This window comes from Apium graveolens, chromosome 11 (genome assembly GCF_009905375.1).
Source record: "Apium graveolens cultivar Ventura chromosome 11, ASM990537v1, whole genome shotgun sequence".
NCBI lineage: Eukaryota > Viridiplantae > Streptophyta > Magnoliopsida > Apiales > Apiaceae > Apium > Apium graveolens.
In genome coordinates, this window is record NC_133657.1 from 43,176,408 (window position 1) to 43,182,259 (window position 5,852).

Consider the following 5,852-nt stretch of genomic DNA (forward strand, 5'->3'; position numbering starts at 1 on the left):
CTTAATATCTGCTATAGTCCATCCAGTTGCCGATTTAAAATCTCTCAAAATCCTCAAGAGCTTGTCCTCCTCACTACCTGAAAGGTTAGATGCAATAATAACAGGCAGAGTAGATGCATCACCTAAATACGCATACCTCAAATGCACAGGTAAAGGTTTAAGCTCAAGAGTGGGGGCTTCCTCAATAGATGGCTTGAGGCGTCTAGGAGCTTTATCCAATTCCTCATTTCCAAGAGATTCAAAAGGCATATCAATCTTCCTTTTCCAAGGAGTAGCATTCAAATACTGTAATTGCTCTTCACCTTCATCGTATTCACTATCTGAATTCCCCAATAAGGCTTTTTCTAAGGCATCAGACCTTAGCAATTGATCAAGTTCCGATGTGACCACCGAATCGACCAACTTCGCTTTGAAGTACTCCTCATTATTAGTAGGAAATTTCATTGCATTGAACACATTGAAAGTCACATCCTGATCCATCACTCGCATTTTGAGCTCACCCTTCTACACATCAATCAAGGTTCGGCCAGTTGCCAAGAAAGGTCTCCCCAAGATTATGGGAATCTTCTTATCCTCCTCGAAATCAAGAATGACAAAATCAGCAGAGAAGAAGAGTTTATCCACCTTGACCAAGACATCCTCCACAATACCTCGCGGGTATGTAATAGAACGATCGTCCAACTGCAAAGTCATGTATGTAGGCTTTGGATCAGGTAAATTCAACTTTTTGAAGATTGACAAAGGCATCAGATTGATGCTAGATCCCAAGTCACATAAGCATCTGTCAAAAGACACTTTTCCAATAGTACACGGAATAGTGAAACTTCCTGGATCTTTAAGCTTTGGAGGCAACTTCTGTTACAGCACAACACTGCATTCCTCCGTGAGAGCGATAGTCTCTAAATCATCTAGCTTCACCTTCCGAGATAGAATACCTTTTATAAACCTTGCATACCTAGGCATCTGCTCGAGAGCCTCAGCGAAAGGTGTGTTGATATGAAGTTTCTTGAACACCTCCAGAAACTTCTCAAATTTCTTGTCCAGCTTTTTCTTCTGTAGCCGCTTGGGAAAAGGCGGTGCAGGATAGATCTGTTTCTCCCCTGTATTACCCTCAGGCAGAGTGTGCTCAACAATAGTCTTTCTTGATTCCACTTCTTTCTCCTCCTGCTCTACTTTTTTTTCAGCCCCAGCTTCTTCAGCCAACTCTTGAGTTTGATCGAGATTCGCAACCTTTCCAGACCTCAAAGTGATTGCCTTTACCTGCTCCTTAGCCTCCTTATTTCCTGGAACTTCAGTGTCACTAGGTAGTGTACCAGGCTGATGATTTAGCAAGGCATTAACAATTTGCCAATTTGATTTTCCAAGGTCTTGATAGAAATAACTTGACTCTTGCACATAAGCTTCAACTCCTCTAATTCGGATTTTTCATTAGCTGGTTGCAGCTGAAGTTGTTACTTTGGCACATACTGCGGTTGGTGAAAACCAGGGGGGTTGTACTGCTTAGCTGTATATGGTTGATAATTCTATTGAACCGCATTCTGAACATTGCTCCAGCTGAAATTAGGATGATTGCGGTTGTTGGGATGATAGGTGGCTGACACTGGTTGCTGCGATCGTTGGAAGTTGCTCACATATTGAGCTGATTCATTAGAAATAGCACACTAATCAGTCTCATGGGCACCAGCACATAGCTCACAAACACTAGTGATTTGATTAACTCCATAATTAGCCAAAGTGTCCACCTTCATCGTCAAAGCCTTAAGTTGGGTAGCGATAGCAGTTGCTGCGTCCAACTCCAGAATTCCTGCTACCTTTCCCTGAGTAAGTCTTTATGTAGGATTCTGGTACTCATTAGCAGCCATCAGTTCAATGAGTTGATAAGCTTCATCATAGCTTTTAGCCCACAAGGCTCCTCCTGATACTGCATCAAGCATGGGTCTAGAAGTAGCACCCAATCCATTGTAGAAACAGTTTATGATCATCCAATCAGGCATGCCGTAGTGTGGGCACTTCGTTAGCATCTCCTTATATCGATCCCAAGCCTCACACAGATATTCTCCAGTTTGCTGAGCAAACTGAGTAAGAGCATTCCTGATTGCAGCAGTCTTCGCCATAGGGAAGAATTTAGTGAGAAACTTTTGCACAAGATCCTCCCAAGTGGTAGAGAATGTAACCAACACATCGCTTTGTCCCTCAAAGAGAATGGGAATAATCGTGGCTTAGTAGCATCTTCAGTCACATCATTCAATTTGAAAGTGTCACAAATCTCGATGAAATCCCTGATGTGCATGTTTGGGTCTTCAGTAGGATTACCCCCAAACTGAACTAAGTTCTGTATCATCTGAATTATGCTTCACTTGATCTCAAACATGTTAGCCCTGATGGCTGATCTGATGATGCTTGACTGAATGTCATTAATCTTAGGATGAGAATAGTCCATCAAAGCCTTCAGAATTTCTGGTTGATCACCCATCTCAACTAATGCTGGTTCTTCAATTTTCTCTTCTTCTTCCTCAAAAACTTCTCTACGAACTACTAGAAGTTCTTCATCGGCTTTATGCAGAGTTCTCTTACGAGTACGCGAACGCGTATACATACACCCTCGCTAGAGTACCTGAAACCAGATAAGGAACAAATAAGTAACAATGTCCGAGTCAATGAACTTTAACGACCACTGATGGAAAGCACATAAACAAATAAATTAACACTACACTACCCGGCAGCGGCGCCAAAAACTTGTTAGTCGCTAAACACGCGCTTATAATACACGCAAGTATACGAGTTCGCAAGTAGTATAGAATCTTTTCTAGTTCATTCCCACAGAGACTGTATGGTTAACTATCTAATTTATGCACCTAAGTAACAATGTATGGTTATTATCCAATGCTAAGACGATAACAAATTGAGGTTGTTTATAACTAACAATTATACTAACAATTATAACTACGAGAATAAGTTTGACTGAATTGATATATATGACAAATATGGGATTCTAACTTCATTAAATACTTCATTCAATAGCCTTATTATTCTTAACCTTAGCATGCAATGGTGATGACACTAATAAGATAACAGGAAACTGATAAATGCCATCTTTCAGTGTACGAGTATCATTCTACCAGACATCCACAAAAGAGATAGAAGCTGAATAGACACCAATTATATTGCGACCCTATATGTCTATAGAATTTGACAACATAACGGCTTAAGCACAAGTTATCTATCTTGATTACACAGGGCAAGTAAGATGGTTAAAATTACCTACGAATCACGCATATCAATGACATGAACCTATGCTAGCATGGTAAGTTCTAAATCCTTAAATTTACTTTCGCTTCATTAAGAATTAACATGCTATCTTATAAGTTCGCGATGCTCATAAGACGAATAAGCACAACCAATACTAGGATATCATACAATCACCACATACTAAGGCATACAAATAATTTAACTAAAGAAATCCATAAATAAATCCGCTAGAACCCCACGATAATGATTAGCTCATAATCGGACTCATCATCAACGTGGGTTCTGATGAAAATATGATATAGCAAATGTAATCTTTATACGAATAATTAAAACCAAGTACAAATGAGAGTATAGGTTCAGCAAAACAAGAAACAAGCATCCAAATTACAACTTAAACAAAGATACACAAGAATAAACTAGATCCTCTTCGCCTTTGTTGAATTGTGCCAAAAGGTCTCTTGCCATCTTCTCCTTGCACTCTGGTCCATCTCTGACTTCTTGTTATTAAAAATGACCTAATATATGTTTATATAGCAGTCCATGCATCCCAGGAGTCCAACAATTTGAATTATAAAAGAATTAGGATTTTTGTCTCCCGACACGGGGCGGCCGCGCGCTTCAACAGCGCGGGCGCGCTGACTTCCTGCTTCACGGCGCGGCCGCGCACTACATCAGCGCGGGCACGCCGGCCTTCTGCCAAAAATTATTATTTCTTCTCCTTTATTCCTTGCAACTTCGAGCCAATCCTTCAAGCTTTTACTTGCACACATCCTAAACACCATATTAGCATTAAAACCATGCTAATTCACCTGATTCACGAAGTAAAGCCTGAAATGCAAAAATACTCGAAAATACGTTAAAACACAAATAACTTGAGTACAAATACACCAACTCAAAGCTTATTAGAATATATACAAGTGTCATAAATGCCACTTAACACCTGCTCTCATGTCTACACCTTCTTCATTTCCTAACATGCCTACAATGCCCGTCAATGTTATCTATGTATATAATTTGAATACACAATTTGCTAATATGCCATTTGCACAAAATCCTTACTATGCTGCATTAAGTATGCCACAAATGCCATTTAGCATGCCTTACTGGAATAACATGAATGTACAGAATATGCCCTTTCATGTTAACCAACCTGTGCATGATAATTCTGTAATGATGAATGGTTTTGAAGGTTCTACTCAAATGACTAAGGATGAATCTAATATACCTAAGTCAAATGAGGACAAACCTAAGAAACCTAAGAAAAAGGCTAATAAAGCAAGACCCAAGGAAACATAGGTACCAAAATCAACTTGATTTGATTTTATTGTGTGCAGGAAAATAGAAAGAATCTTTGGTATTGGGATAATGGGTGCTCAAGGCACATGACTGGAAATTCTACCCTGCTCACTGAGTTCAAGGAGAGAGCTGGCCCAAGTATTATTTTGGAGATGACAACAAGGGTTATATTGTGGGATATGGCTTGATTTCTAAAGACAATGTCATCATTGAGGAAGTTGCCCTAGTGGATTAACTCAAGCATAATCTATTGAGTATCAGCCAGCTTTGTGACAAGGGCAACTCAGTAACATTCAACCCTGAAGCCTGTGTTGTGACAAAAAAAAAGCCACAAAGTGGTTCCCACTGGAGTGAGAAAAGGAAATGTATATTTAGCTGACTTCAACTCATCAAATGCAGAATCTGTCACTTGTCTCTTCAGCAAGGCAAGTCAAAATAAAAATTGGCTATGACACAAGAAGCTGTCCCATCTTAACTTCAAGACTATAAATGAACTAGTCAGGAAATATTTGGTAAGAGGCATTCCTCAAATGGAATTCTCAAAGGATGGATTGTGTGATGCCTGTCAAAAAGGAAAGAAGATCAAGGCATCATTCAAAAAGAAACTTGATTTAACAATTGAAGAACCTTTACAATTACTACGCATGGATTTGTTTGGACCATTCAATGAGTTGTCCATCTCAAAGAAAAGATATTTCCTAGTAATTGTGGATGATTTCTCAAAGTTCTCTTGGACTTATTTTCTCAAATCCAAAGTTGAAGGTAGTGAAATCATCATCAATCACATGAGGCAAGTCAACAATCATCCTGATCTAAAAGTTAAAAGAATGAGGAGTGATAATGGAACTGAGTTCATGAATTATATGATGAGATTGTTCTATGAAAATAATGGAATCAAGCATGAGTTTTCAGCATCATGAACCCCACAACATAATGGAGTGGTGGAAAGGAAGAACGAATCTCTTATTGAAGTTGCAAGAACAATGCTAGAAGAATCAAAGTTCCCAACATATTTTTGGGCAGAAGCTGTAAATACTGCATGCTACACTCAGAATATTTCTTTGGTTAATCAAGCAAAATGTATGACACCCTACCAATTGTTCAAGAATAGGAAGACAACATTAAAATTTCTTCATGTCTTTGGCTGTAAATGCTATATCTTAAGGAATCAAACTGATCTGAATGGAAAGTTTGATGCCAAAGCAGATGAAGGAATTTTTGTTGGGTATGCAGTTGAAAAGGCATGCATAGTCTACAATCTTAGAAACAACATTGTTATGGAATATGTACATGTTATGTTTGATGAT

General features: G+C 38.9%; 1 non-coding gene across 1 annotated transcript; it reads left to right on the forward strand.

Moving 5' to 3' along the window:
- Positions 1-1,992: 1,992 nt before the first annotated feature.
- Positions 1,993-2,099, forward strand: LOC141699439 (small nucleolar RNA R71). The gene has a single exon (XR_012565902.1). It is a non-coding gene; the product is annotated as a small nucleolar RNA R71 (small nucleolar RNA).
- Positions 2,100-5,852: the final 3,753 nt, after the last annotated feature.